The 15,452-nt window shown below is 53.9% G+C and overlaps 1 long non-coding RNA gene across 2 annotated transcripts in view; it reads right to left on the bottom strand.

Annotated features, from left to right (window-relative positions):
- LOC144889133 (uncharacterized) overlaps nucleotides 1-15,452 on the bottom strand; it is a 34,485-nt gene that overhangs the window by 17,986 nt on the left and 1,047 nt on the right. The window contains exon 1 of one of the 2 annotated variants that reach the window (XR_013621610.1): nucleotides 9,769-10,011. The exons of the other annotated variant lie outside the window; for it this stretch is intronic. This is a non-coding gene — a long non-coding RNA (uncharacterized LOC144889133). Of the gene's footprint in view, nucleotides 1-9,768; nucleotides 10,012-15,452 lie in introns of those variants that run through there. 2 annotated transcript variants of the gene reach the window in all.

Here is a 15,452-nt window from a genome sequence, read left to right as displayed (position 1 = left end):
ACCTAGCTCTAGATGTTGCATTACCAAATTCATAACACAGCCCCCCCCCTGGAACCGTAGCTCCTGCAAGGTTCACCGCAGGGCTACCATTCCAGCCTTAACACTTACTGTCACACACTTAATTAACCTATGAAATAAATCAGGAAGGGCTGTGGGAAGTGAGTCGGACTACCTACCTACACTTCCTTAACATGCTGAACCCCTTAACCATCATGCAAGTATGTACATCTTCTTCGTTGTTCCTGTGGAGGGAGGAAACAACAACACACAACACTAACTTAACCACAAAACTTAACCATCTTTCCAAAACTCAAAACTCTAACCTTTGTACATACCCCGGTCTACAGACCGCGTCCCCCGGTGGATGCCACAAGACTCAACCTTACCTGCGGGGCCATCCCCAATGCATCCCCCTAAATTTCCTCGGGCCCTGTCCAGATGTTACAGGTGAGTGACACGGCTCGGTGGATTTCGCCCACATTCATGCTACACAGACCCCTTAACCACTCATTCTCATTCCATAGGTCATCAAGGCATTGCAAAAATCAACAAAGCACTTATTCCCAATACACCCCCTGCAGGACCATGGCATTGATGTCATTCACGTGTGTGTGCATTCCTCAACTAGGCAGCGGGGAGGTACCGCACAAAAAGATGGTGGGGGCGCATCAGGCTGTGGTGCCCGCAGTCCCAAAAACAAGTCAACCGACTTACAAGTTCATTGCCCCCCCCCCCCTTTACCTCTTGGCCCCGTGACAGCCCAACAGCCCCTTTCCGCCGTTACCTCGCCGGTGAGGGTCTCCACACACACCAGGCTCCTTTGCCTCCTGCTTTCGCGCAGCAACACGGGTCACCGGGGGACTTCCTCACCCCGCGGCGCCCAACCAGACCCTCCACCGACGAGCTCCAATTTCCAGTTACCACCGGCTGCCAGGGGTAATTGCCGCAGAGGGGGGCCCGCAGGCATCGCTCCTCAGAGCTTGCTCTGTACCTGCGGACACACACACCTTCCCCACCCATGGTCCCCAAAACACACTTCCTCCCCCGCTGCCATTCAATTCTCCACACAACTCAGCACAATTCAGTACAATTCATAGATGGTGTAAAAGGTGTTACAAGGCTTGCCATGGCCTGCCAATGTGAAATCCCATTCACAGTTCGAATCATTAAATCCTTACACCTTTCCATTAGCACATTTCCAAAAAGCACAATTTATCGCCCCTCATTATCTCCAATAATCATCACTCACTCTCCAGGTTCCACTCTCACGACCACATCAAAACACCTAACCACAATACAAAAACATACGCCACCCACAAGACACTGTGGCTCCCATTCCATCCCCTCACCGGCCATGTCATCACTCTCACCCGCCTCCCAACTCCAAATTACATGTCCCCAATTTCCCAAAGCAAATCCTGAAGCCTGGGACAGTACTCCTCAAAACACTCACCTCAAGTGCAGGTAGTTGCAGGTTGGTCAGGTTCAAAGTGCAATCCACCCATACAATTCCCCAAATTTCACATTGGGCCTACCAAATCCTTCCAAATTTCTCTTTTGTCCCCACTACACTGGCAGGTATGTGGATCCACATCCAACGGTGATCATCACTACACAACTACCTATGGCCACGACAGCTCTGCACCTCTACCGTGCAAGGGTCACCGGGACAAGGTGAGCAGTCAAAACGCCAACATGGCCCATGAGTGTCCATAAGGGTGCGACCCACCATCCATCCTTCAGCCCCCCTGCGAGGAACACAGCTGCAGCAGCCCCAGCTGGCCAATGTGGTGAGCACTTGCTGCTACAACACACACTACCGCACACACAACCTCGGCCCTGGGGGGCACGGTCGCAGTGCGTGGCATCCCTACAGCCACGTCCCCTGCACCTCCCCATCATCCCCCAGTCCGACTACAGAACTGCAGCCCCCCCCAGTGCTCACCCACACTTGACCACACCAAGGTCCAGTCAACAGCCATGCTCCACCAGGAGACCCACCCAGAAGACATGGTCCACACACCTCGGACACGCACGGCACCACGTTGACCCTCAGGCTACACAACTACATCCCCATCATCCCGCGTCCCAAATATCAGCACAGTTGCCCCCGCAACCAGTTGAAAGCTGTGTCTTGCTACCCTATTAATTTAATCACAGCCTCCAACACTTTGGTCTACACACCTGGATCAATAATGGCGTCACTATACAGTGTCCACCATGGCATTTCACAATCCACCCTTAAATTTGCATCTAACCCACAGATTACCCATGCCAACCATTTGTCACATTTCACTCACCTCACCAAAGAAGGATGCTTTGCCATACACATGCCAGCCGAGCATGGCCCATATGCTCGGCTCGTCGTTACACATCTCCCGATTCACATCCCCATGGCTCTCTTCCCAACCCGAGAGTCCATAAATCACAACGGAGCATCTGTGGAAGGTCGCTCACACCATCACGTTCCACAGATGCCCCAATGGTTGTCCGGCAGGCTATCTCCATCCCTGTCCATTCGGTTTGACCCGCGTCCATAGACCAACCACCATGCCAGGTCACCACATGCTGGTTGTCCCAGAGTCCCTGGAGGAGAGTGCCAGGCCGCATGCCCGGGTGGTCACCACATCAGTCCCAAGTTGGCCGTCCGCAGTGCCACCACCAAAGCGCGACCCACAACACCTCCCCCTAGTGGTCCTCAATATTTGCCATCCCAGGCTTGAGAAACCACCTCGGACCTCCCTGGAGGTCTTAACCCCCACCAGGGTCCGGTGACCCTGCCGGCCCGAGCCACCAGCTCGGACGGCGCCCCGACGGACAAGGGACGCCACACTCCACCAGACCCCCCGTGGGACCCAGGTCGTACCTCGACACCCAAGGCTGGACCCCACGTCCAAATCTCGCCATCACAGCCCCCCAGCTGGCTGGCATACCCAAATTTTGAAAGGGGCAACTTTTGCCCGAGGCCATCACCCATGACCTCTCCATATCCAGATCCCGCAGCCCGGGGACCAATCCAAACCATGGCTGCTCCAAATCAATTTCCCATTGTAATTTTATTTTACAAATTTTCATTCCCACTGCCATTCCGCAGCTGCAGGGAACAACCTCTACCACCGGTTGTTCTGCCCCTCCCTGCAGTTGATCCAAATTCCCTACAGGGACCAAATCTCCAGAAGCTCTATCTCCCGATCCTCCAAGATCCAAATCCAGCCCGGAGCCAACACACTCCCCCAACTGGTTGTCCAATTTTGGAGCCTCTGTTTCCACATAGCAGTGTACAGTGAGCGTCCCCTCGGTCATTCCAACCACCTCCTCGGACCAACTCACCTCATGTCCCAGGCTCCTTTGGGCCTGAACAAGCTCTACCTCCATGGGACTGTCACAGGTCTCCAGCCGCTGGATCAAATCATCCTCATTATTACAAATCATTCCTGGCCCCGCCAGGCTTTGATCAATATCCCCAATAAATACCTGGTCCGGCTCCATTGCACGGACCCCCAAAAACTCTACCCCCTCTTGCTCCGCACCACCGCCCTGGTGCTGCACAATTCCAAATTCATCCCCCGGTTGGGGTGTTGTGACATCCACACGGTCCCGATAAACAACCAGGCCAGAATGTGGGAAACATTCCCCATTACAACTCTCACATTCCAAATTTCCTTCCCCGCTCACCTGTGGACACTCCACGTTTACCTGCAGGCCTTCCCCATCTACCTGTACACATTCCCCATCCACCTGTGGACATTCCCCGTCCACCTCTGCACCTGCAGTCTCCCCATTTACTTCAATTGCCATTCCCTGTGCAATTCCCAATTTTGCCATTCCCGGTGCAATTCCCTGCTCGTGAGCAACATGCACATCTGCATGGGCCGTACTCTCTCCTGTTCCCAATCTAGCTTCCCCCCGTTCCGATTCAATTTTTGCCACCTTTGGCTTCTCCTGTGCCCCCATTTGAGTTTCTACTTTACCCTCAAATTTCCCCAGTCTGTCCGTAATTTGGTTTTGCACTCTCCCTTCTATGCCATCAATTCGTTCCCCCAGCTGCTGTGCCATTTCCCCAATTTTTCCTTCCAATTGTTCATTCCTTTCCTTTATTTCATTCCCTTGTTCATTCATTTGTTCATTCATCACCTCCATTTTCCCCTCCAATCCATCGATTTTGCTGTCCATCCCTTCGATTTGTTCTTTCAATCTCTCCTTTAATCCTTCAATTTTATCACTCTGGGCATTCAGTTCCCCTTTTAACCCATCAATTTTATTTCCCATTCCTTCAATGTGTCCCTCCAATCGATCACTCATTCCCTTCATTCCTTCCCTCCATTCCTTCCCCTGCGACTCCATTTTATTTTCCAACCCACTTTTCATTTCTCCCATATCCTTACTCATTCCCTTCATTCCTTCCCTCCATTCCTTCCCCTGCGACTCCATTTTATGAAGCAATTGACCCAACATCTGGTCGGTTGTCGGGGCCGTTCCTACTGCTCCCGACTCCCCGGTGGGGGAGGGGGATAAGTTGGTGCTCGGGACGGGGGAGGTTCCAAGGCTCACCTCGACATCTAATTCCCCTATTTCCGGCTCACTCCCAACGCTGACGGAGGCCTCGCTGCGTACTTCCATCTCGTCGACCTCCGACATCCGCTTTTCGGAAGGTCGTTCCCCGCGCGCGTATTTATTTTAATAATTCCTGAAACAATTTAAATTTGACGAAGACGCGATATCGCGCTCCGTTTGCCCAATTGATTATCAAATTTCTCCGCCTCAACTATAAAAATTTTGCGTTCGAACGTCGGGCGCAATGTACGCCCGACCGTGTCGATGTCGCCCCGCGGACAAAAAAATTTGTCCGACCGTGTCGATGTCTCGCCGCGGACAAAAAAATTTGTCCGACGGGTTCAAATCCCACTCCTGACACCACTTGTCGCGTGACTACCCTTGGTGAACACCGTAGGGTAACACGGATGACCGATTGCGAGACTTTACACTCCCGAGGCGAAAACTCAATGGCGGATTCAAGCTCAACACAAAGTTAAACGCGCGGGAGGCCAGACGCAACGAGCTCCACAGCCTTATCTATTAAAATGAAACACCCAGGAAACTGCGTTCAAATATGTACAGAAAATAATATAAGGATTTATTATTGAAAAGTAATAACAGTGAAAAAAACACGCGCCGGTAATACTAATAACTAAATCGGGACGTCCCCACACGACGGATATCAAACACAAAACGAGGGAGATTAATTACGAAAAGAACACGTCACGTCGTTCAAAATGTACGCGGATTCGGGCTTATCTGGTCTTTCGTCGTCTTTGTGGCTGCCGTCCAACACCGCTCCTTTCGGCCCGATCGCACACCTCGCTCCAAGTTCCACGGCCCTCTGCGTCCGCCTCCAAGCGCCACCAGGCCTCGTCGGTCCAACGGCCCACACACACCACGAGCTCCTTTGCTCCAACGGTCCACCGCAGGGCTGCACGAAGCAACCAAAACCAAGTGCCAACTGCCAACTGCAACGAGCTGTGGTCACGAATGTTCAACGAACCGTGTCCTGTGCCAACTGCCACGAACTCTGGTACGGAACTGTAACAACGAACTCTGCGACTCAACTCTCTCAACTCTGGACTCCACTCGAACTTCCGACTTGATCGCTCATCGACGTGTGTGTCCGTGTCTGTTGAAATGGCGTCCGACCGTCGCCTATATTGGTGGCCGATGACGTCACATTGGCGCACTCCTCAGCCAATCAAAGCCTCCCAACTCGCCCAGGTCACGCCCTCTGCGGCATGCGACTCCTGACATCTCCCGTCCGTGACCCCGCGGTCCTGGTGTAACACGTGCCAGCGAGGTTGGTAGGCCTTTGAGGTGCGCAGGCGAGGTTTGTAGGCCTTGGAGGTGTAAACGGTGGCGGTGTATTGTGGCGGTGTTCTTGGCCTGGTGGTGCCCATTTATTACGAAGTCAATGTCAGGGAAAGGGAATTATTTAATGTTGCACTAAGGACCTAACTAATGTTTATGTGGTTTGCAGTGCCATAAAGGACAAAGGTTTGATTACTAGGTGATACTCACAGGGGCGTTACCTTTAATCCCTCACTATTTAACACTCGAATCTCCAGGTAGATCCACACTCATACATCTTACCCCGACAACCGCCTGAACATCAATAACTTATTACATGTAGAGTCCCTGTCACGACAGCCGAATACCTACCTATTCAGATCTACCTAGCTCTAGATGTTGCATTACCAAATTCATAACAATATGTTGTGTGTAGGAGACGAGATGGAAGGGAAGTGGTGTGAGAATGGTGAAGGGTAGGCAGGGACAGAAATACAAGTTTGTGTGGCAAGGGTGCCCAGAGGCAATGGTGTTGGTGTCATGTTTTCTGAGGAGTTTGCAGACAGTGTGATGAGTGTGACTAGAGTGAGTGAAAGGTTGATGATGGTGAAAATGATGATTGGAAAGCTCTTGGTGAACATCATCTCGGGATATGCTCCGCAGGTTGGTCGGAGTGATGGAGAAGGACAAGTTCTGGTGTGCTATAGAGAAGCTGATGGAAAATGTGAAAGATGAGGAAGTTGTTGTGGTAGGAGGAGACCTAAATGGACATGTGGGAAGGAGTATGGACGGTTTTGAGGGAGTTCATGGGGGTTACGGATATGGAGTGAGAAATGGAGAAGGTGAAAGGATTTTGGAGTTTGCTGATGGAGCTGATTTGTTGATTTGTAATACTCAGTTCCAGAAAGAGGATAATAAGCTTGTTACATACACGTCAGGTGGGTCGACGACAACCTTTGACTACCTGCTGGTGCGTAGGCGAGATAGGGGGCACCTCCGGGACACAAAGGTGATCCCGGGGGAGGAGGCTGTTTCACAGCACCACTTGGTTGTCTGCGACACAAGGGTGAAAGGTGCGAGGAGAGCTCGGTGGGTGAAGTACCAACCGAGAATGAAGGTGTGGAGGTTGAAAGAGGTGACAGTGAGGGAGGCATTAAAAGAGAGGCTGAGTATGGTGGAGGATGATGTGGTTGAGCTTGAAAGTGGTTGGATGTCAATGCAAATAATCTGTTGGGAGCCGTTGGTGAGGTATGTGGATGGACAAAAGGACCACCGAGGCACTTGGAAACGTGGTGGTGGGATGATGAAGTTGGAAAGAAGATTGACGAGAAGAGGAAGAAGTTCAAGGAGTGGCAGAAGGCGAAGGGTATTGGGGCAGAAAAGGCAGAGCATGAAAGTTATAAGGCAGCCAAGAAGGCTGCAAAGAAAGAGGTAGCAAAGGCACAGGAGGCATGTAGGAAAATGTTCGGAGAACGCTTGGATTCGGAAGAGGGTCAGAGCGGTATTCAGGATTGCAAAGCAGATAGCGAAAGAGAGGTGTGATGTGATGGGGGTGAGTTGCTTCAAGGATGAAGTGGGACAAATCGTTGTGGACCCAGATGGAATTAAAGGAATATGGAAAAGATATATGGAAATACTGTTGAATGTAGAGAATGAATGGGATGGCAACATCGAGAGTAACCCAGTTTTAGGACCAGCAGAGAAGATAACTGAGAAGGAAGTTGAGGAAGCGATAAAAGCAATGAAGGGTAGAAAAGCGGGAGGGCCGACGGGAGTTGTGGGAGATATGTTGAAGGCAGCGGGAAATTGGGGTGTGAAGAGAATGACAGAGATCTGTAATCTGGTGGTGAAAGAAGGCCGCATTCCAGTGGATTGGGAACCGAGTACCCTCGTCCCTCGACACAAGGGGAAAGGTGACCCTCTGGACTGTGGCTCGTATCGAGCGATAAAGTTATTGGAGCATGGAATGAAGGTATTGGAAAGGGTGTTGGAGAGGATAAGGAAGAAAGTGAAGATTGACGAAATGCAGTTTGGATTTATGCCAGGAAGAGGAACGACAGACGCGCTTTTTATTGTGAGGCAGTTGCAGGAGAAGTATATGGAGAAGAGGAAGAAGTTGTTTCTTGGGTTTGTTGATCTGGAGAAAGCATTCGATAGGGTTCCACATGAAGTAGTGACATGGGCATTGAGGAAGTTATGAGTGGAGGAATGGTTGATCAGAGTAGTTATGGCAATGTACAAAAGAGCGTGCACAGCTGTTAGGACGAAGGACAGGAACAGTGGTGAGTTTGAGGTGAAGGTGGGAGTGCTTCACGGGTCGGTACTAAGTCCACTACTATTTGTAGCTGTGATGGAGGTGCTGGCTCAGAACGTAAAGGAGGGTTTACCATGGGAGTTGTTGTATGCAGATGATCTGGTGTTGATTGTAGAAAGTATGGATGGACTGAAGGAGAAGATGAACAAGTGGAAGGCATGTATGGAGACAAAAGGTCTGAAGGTGAATATCGGAAAAACGAAGGTGATGGCAAGTGGTAAAGCATGTGGTGAGGTGGAAAGAACTGGGAAGTGGCCGTGTGCTGTGTGCAGGAAGGGTGTCGTAGTGAATTCCATCAATGTACAATGTGCGCTGAGTAGGTTCATCAAAAATGTAGTGGTTTGAGAGGGTCATTAACCAGTGTGGCAGCTACATTCAAGTGTAAGGTGTGCACAGAGGGAGCTGCAGATGGAGGAAATGTTGAGTTGGATCTTGGAGATGGCGTGAAACTGGAAGGTGTGAAAACATTTTGTTACCTTGGAGACATGCTGAATGGAGAAGGTGGATCAGACTCGGCAACGGTTGCTCGAATGAGATGTGCACGGAAGAAGTTTCGGGAACTGAGTGGCGTGCTGACGAGGAGGGGAGTGTCATTGAAGCTGAAGGGAAAGGTGTATGCTGCATGTGTGAGAAGTGTTATGATTTATGGGAGTGAGACATTGGTAATGAACGTAGAGCAGCAACGAAGGCTGGAAAGGGTGGAAATGCGAATGGTTCGGTGGATGTGTGGAGTATCGTTGAGAGAGAGGAAGACAAATGATGAATTGCGAAAGATGATGGGAATAGAGCCTGTGATGGATGCTGTGAAGAGAAACAGGTTGAGATGGTTTGGTCATGTGTTGAGGAAGGATGAAAGTGACTGGTTGAAAAGAGTGATGGAAATGAATGTAGAAGGAAGTAGAGGACGGGGCAGACCGAGAAAGACTTGGCTAAAGATGGTCGAAGAAGAAATGCGGGCAAGGGGGTTAACAAGGGGAGATGCAGAAAATAGGGCAAAATGGAGAACATTGTCATGGGGACCGCAAGGCTAACCCCCGCTCTTGCAGGGAAAATGGCCTTAAAATGCCTGTTGTTGTTGTATACATACTTCTTACATTCTTACTACATACTAACTTACATACTACATACATATCACTGCATACTTACTATCTGCATACTACATACTACCTTAATACTACATACTACCTTAATACTTACTACCTTCATACCACATACTACCTTAATACTTACTATCTACATACTTACTACCTTCATACTACCTTCATACTACATACTACCTTAATACTTACTATCTACATACTTACTACCTTCATACTACCTTCATACTACATACTACCTTAATACTTACTACTTTAATCCTTACTATCTACATACTTACTAACTTCATACTACATACTATGGTACCTTAATACTTACTACTTTAATACTTACTATCTACATACTTACTACCTTCATACTACATACTACCTTAATACTTACTACTTTAATACTTACTATCTACATACTTACTACCTTCATACTACATACTTCGGTACCTTAATTCTTACTACTTTAATAGACTATCTACATACTTACTACCTTAATACTACCTTAATACTACATACCACCTTAATACTTACTACTGTAGCGGCTGCCGCTGGGTTTTCACAATCGCCTTGCACCTATCAAGGACGCGGAGCGATCACCATGCCGGGCTCGTCCAGGACGCCCGGGCAGGCCCGCGCTCAACTTGCCAGGCCTCGGTCGGGACGCCCGGGCATGCCCGGGCAGGCTCGCCCTCAACTTGCCAGGCCGCAGCCAGGACGCTGGGCCACGCCCCCTGGCGCCGGGCCTGGGCAAACCCCCTGGGTTAATCGATATATATTGCTGCCCGATAAACGGGTTTTCAGAGTGCCTGAGTGTTTGATTTCATTAAAGCAACTCGGATGAATTCTAGCTTTTTGTCGCGTCCATTCTTCCGATCGACGTGGGAGCCCCAGCTCCTTCATTGGTGACCTATCGACATGGACACGGCAGTCGCCCTTAAACTGCCTACCTTCTGGGAGGCTCACGCGGCGGTTTGGTTCGCGCAGGCGGAGTCCCTGTTCGCCCTGCGAGGCATCACGGCCGACGACACCCGCTTCCACCATGTGGTAGCTGCGCTCGGGTCGGCTACCGCGGCCCGCGCCCTGAGCCTCCTCGAAAGCCCGCCAGCCGCTGACAAATACGGCGCGATTAAGAAGCTGCTCCTCGATGCTTTCGCCCTCCCATCGGCGGAACGCGCACGGCGCCTGCTCGAACTGCCTGAGCTCGGCGACACGCGCCCTTCCGAGCGAATGGACTACATGCTTTCACTGCTCGGCGAGCACTCTCCGGCATTCCTGTTCCGGGAGCTGTTCCTCCGTCAGCTGCCTAACCCGGTACGCCTCGCCCTGGCAAGCACGACGATCACAGATCCCCGGGCCCTTGCCAGAGAAGCCGACAAGATCTCCGCCGCAGGACAGCGCATCGCAGCGGCGACATGGGACCCACCGCCGTCCGACGCAACACCCATGGCACCCGAGCACCCGGCACGGTCGACGGCCGACCTGCCGACGCAATTGGCGGCCGCTCTACCGAGCCGACCACCTCCAGCACGACGACCGAGGCCTCCACCTGACCAAGCGTGGTGTTACTATCATGCCAGGTTCGGACAGAAGGCCCGGACATGCCGACCCCCGTGCACCTTCGGCAGGCCGGGAAACGGCCGGGCCGGCGTTCATTACCAGCCATGAGCGCCGGCCACACGGGCAACTTACTGTTCATCACGGATAAAGCGTCCGGACGGCGCTTCCTGTGCGACACCGGCGCCCAACTGAGCGTCATACCCGCCTCTGACCAGGACAGGCAATCTGCGGTTTGCGGCCCCTCCTTGGTTGCGGCCAACGGATCGACTATCCGCACCTTCGGCCCGCGCAACGTCACCCTCTGCTTCGGCGGCCAACGCTTTGCTTGGACGTTTGTAACCGCCAACGTGCCCGTGGCTCTGCTCGGCGCCGACTTCCTCTGCACACACGGACTGCTGGTGGACGTCCAACGGCGTCGTTTAATCAACGCTGAAACCTTCAGCTCCCTGGTATGCACATTGAGCAGCTCCGCGCCGACCGAGCTAGCATGCACCGTCCCGGCGGCGAACGAGTTTGCTCGCCTGCTCACGGAGTTCCCGGCCCTCACGCGGCCGACGTTTTCGGCCGTCGCAGTACGGCATGGGATCGAGCACCACATACCAACCACGGGCCCGCCGGTCTACGCCAGGGCCCGCCGCCTCGACCCAGCCAAGCTCGCCGTAGCGAAGGCCGAATTCGACGCGTTGGAGCACCTCAGCATCGTGCGGCGCTCCGATAGCGCGTGGGCCTCGCCACTGCACATCGTGCCAAAGCCGGGGGGTGGATGGCGCCCGTGTGGCGACTACCGCCGTCTCAATGACGCTACCACCCCCGACAGGTACCCGATCCCGCATAACCAAGACTTCTCCGCCCGTCTGGCGGGACGGGTCATTTTTTCGAAAATTGATCTCATACGGGGATATCACCAGGTACCTGTCAGGGCGGCCGACGTCCCTAAAACGGCAGTCATCACGCCGTTCGGCTTATTCGAATTCTTGCGGATGCCGTTTGGTCTCAAGAACGCGGCTCAGGCGTTCCAGCGCTTGATGGACGGCGTGCTGCGTGACCTGCCGTTCCTTTTCGTTTACCTGGACGACATCCTCGTCGCCAGCACGTCCCGGGCCGAGCACCTCCTCCACCTCCGAACACTGTTCGGGCGCCTCAGCGAGCACGGCCTCATCGTCAACCCGGCCAAATGCCACTTCGGCACGACGGCCGTTGATTTTTTGGGCCACCACATCACCAAGAACGGGGCCGTGCCGCTGCCAACCAAGGTCGAGGCCATCACCACGTTCCCGCGTCCCCGCACCATAAAGGCCCTGCAGGAATTCCTGGGAATGGTGAATTTTTATCACCGCTTCGTGCCCCGCGCTGCTCAACTCATGCGGCCCCTCTACGAAGCCCTCCGGGGCAAGCCGGCCAAGCACGACATCGCCTGGTCCGCAGCAATGGATGCGGCCTTCCAACGCTCAAAGCGGGCCCTCGCCGACGCAACACTGCTCGCTCACCCGGTGCTCAACGCTCCCATCGCCCTCACCACGGATGCCACCGACTACGCGGTGGGCGCCGTACATGAGCAATGGGTGAACGGGGTTTGGCAGCCACTCGCTTTTTTCAGCCGGCAGCTCCGGCCGAATGAGCTCAAATACAGCACGTTTGACCGGGAGCTCCTCGGTCTACACCTGGCCGTCCGCCATTTCCGCCACCTCCTGGAGGGCCGACCTTTCACGGCGTTCGTCGACCACAAGCCGTTGGTTTACGCCATGGCCAAGGTCACGGAGCCATGGTCGGCCCGCCAACAGCGCCACCTCTCCGCCGTGTCGGAGTTTACCACGGACATCCGGCACGTCGCCGGCAAAAACAACGCCGTGGCCGACTGTCTTTCCCGGGCCAGCGCGAACGCGGTCCACCTGGGCGTGGATTTTGCGCTTATGGCGGCGGACCAAACCACCGACACCACGGTGCAAGCCCTCCGGGCGGCGGACACGGGCCTCCGCCTGGCCGACATCCCCTGCGCGGACACTGTCCTGCTCTGCGACGTCTCCCAAGGCCAGCCTCGCCCCATCGTGCCCGTCACCTGGCGACGCCGCATCTTCGCCTCCCTCCACGGCCTTTCCCACCCGGGCCGGAAAGCTTCCCAGAAGCTGGTGTCGGCGCGTTTCATCTGGCACGGCCTTCGTCGGGACGTCCGCGATTGGACCAGCACCTGCACGGCCTGCCAACGGGCCAAGGTCCACCGACACACCCAGGCCCCGCTGGCACCTTTCACCGTGCCCGAACGACGTTTCGACCACGTCAACGTGGATCTGGTGGGCCCCCTCCCCCTGTCACGGGGGTTCACACACCTGCTCACCATGGTGGACAGGACCACCAGGTGGCCGGAGGCCGTTCCCCTCGTCTCCACCACCACCGCCGACGTGGCGCAGGCTTTCATCGCCACCTGGGTCGCCCGCTTCGGCGCACCGGCGGACATCTCGTCAGACCGCGGACCACAGTTCACCTCCGAGCTGTGGGGCGCGGTCGCCCGCAACCTGGGGGTCAAGCTCCACCGTACTACGGCCTACCACCCCCAAGCAAACGGGTTGTGCGAGCGATTCCACCGCTCCATGAAGGCCGCGCTCATGGCCGGCCTTCAAGACGGCGGTTGGGCCGACCGGCTGCCGTGGGTCCTTTTGGGCCTTCGCACGGCCCCCAAGGAGGACCTCCAGGCATCCACCGCCGAGCTTGTCTATGGCCAGGTGCTACGCGTCCCGGGCGAATTCGTGCCCGACGCTACCAGTCCCTGGTCCGCAGCTCACCAGCGCTCGGACCTCCAGGAGGCCGCCCGACGGTTTGCCCCCGTGCCAACATCCCACCACGGTGACCCCCAGTCCTACGTCCCCCCAGCACTCCGCACAGCGGAGTATGTTTTTGTGCGTCACGACGCACATCGGTGGCCACTCCAGCCGCCGTACGACGGGCCCTTCCGGGTGCTGCGACGGGACGACAAGTCGTTCGTCATCGACATCGGCGGCAGGTCGGACCGGATTGCAGTGGACCGCCTCAAGCCGGCGCACGTGGACGTCGACCACCCACCACGGGTGGCCCTTCCGCCGCGGCGAGGCCGCCCCCCGTCCACGGTGCCCCCCACTCGTCCGCCCACCACCTCACCGGACCCCCTCCCACGACCCGCCAGGGGTCGCTTCGGCCGGGTCATCAGGACCCCCCTCAAATTGACCCTGCCGGTGCAAGTCGATTCTGGGGGGACGTGTGTAGCGGCTGCCGCTGGGTTTTCACAATCGCCTTGCACCTATCAAGGACGCGGAGCGATCACCATGCCGGGCTCGTCCAGGACGCCCGGGCAGGCCCGCGCTCAACTTGCCAGGCCTCGGTCGGGACGCCCGGGCATGCCCGGGCATGCCCGGGCAGGCTCGCCCTCAACTTGCCAGGCCGCAGCCAGGACGCTGGGCCACGCCCCCTGGCGCCGGGCCTGGGCAAATCCCCTGGGTTAATCGATATATATTGCTGCCCGATAAACGGGTTTTCAGAGTGCCTGAGTGTTCGATTTCATTAAAGCAACTCGGATGAATTCTAGCTTTTTGTCGCGTCCATTCTTCCGATCGACGTGGGAGCCCCAGCTCCTTCACTACCTACATACTTACTACCTTCATACTACATACTACCTTAATACTACATACCACCTTAATACTACATACTACCATCATACTACATACTACCTTAATACTTACTATCTACATACTTACTTACTACCTTCATACTACATACTACCTTAATACTACATACTACCTTAATACTACATACCACCTTAATACTTACTACTTTAATACTTACTATCTACATACTTACTACCTTCATACTACATACTACCTTCAAACTACATATTACCTTCATACTATAAACTACCTTCATACTATATATTACCTTCATACTACATACTACCTTCTTACTACCTTAATACTTACTATCTACATACTTACTACCTTCATACTACATGCTACCTTCATACTACATACTACCTTCATACTACCTTAATACTGTCGCGTGACTACCCTTGGTGAACACCGTAGGGTAACACGGATGACCGATTGCGAGACTTTACACTCCCGAGGCGAAAACTCAATGGCGGATTCAAGCTCAACACAAAGTTAAACGCGCGGGAGGCCAGACGCAACGAGCTCCACAGCCTTATCTATTAAAATGAAACACCCAGGAAACTGCGTTCAAATATGTACAGAAAATAATATAAGGATTTATTATTGAAAAGTAATAACAGTGAAAAAAACACGCGCCGGTAATACTAATAACTAAATCGGGACGTCCCCACACGACTGATATCAAACACAAAACGAGGGAGATTAATTACGAAAAGAACACGTCACGTCGTTCAAAATGTACGCGGATTCGGGCTTATCTGGTCTTTCGTCGTCTTTGTGGCTGCCGTCCAACACCGCTCCTTTCGGCCCGATCGCACACCTCGCTCCAAGTTCCACGGCCCTCTGCGTCCGCCTCCAAGCGCCACCAGGCCTCGTCGGTCCAACGGCCCACACACACCACGAGCTCCTTTGCTCCAACGGTCCACCGCAGGGCTGCACGAAGCAACCAAAACCAAGTGCCAACTGCCAACTGCAACGAGCTGTGGTCACGAATGTTCAACGAACCGTGTCCTGTGCCAACTCCGA

The sequence above is a fragment of the Myxine glutinosa genome, unplaced genomic scaffold (assembly GCF_964187855.1).
Source record: "Myxine glutinosa unplaced genomic scaffold, kmMyxGlut1.1 SCAFFOLD_1026, whole genome shotgun sequence".
Taxonomy (NCBI): domain Eukaryota; kingdom Metazoa; phylum Chordata; class Myxini; order Myxiniformes; family Myxinidae; genus Myxine; species Myxine glutinosa.
The sequence above is the reverse complement of the archived record's forward strand: the minus strand, read 5'-3'. Positions and strand labels throughout refer to the sequence as shown.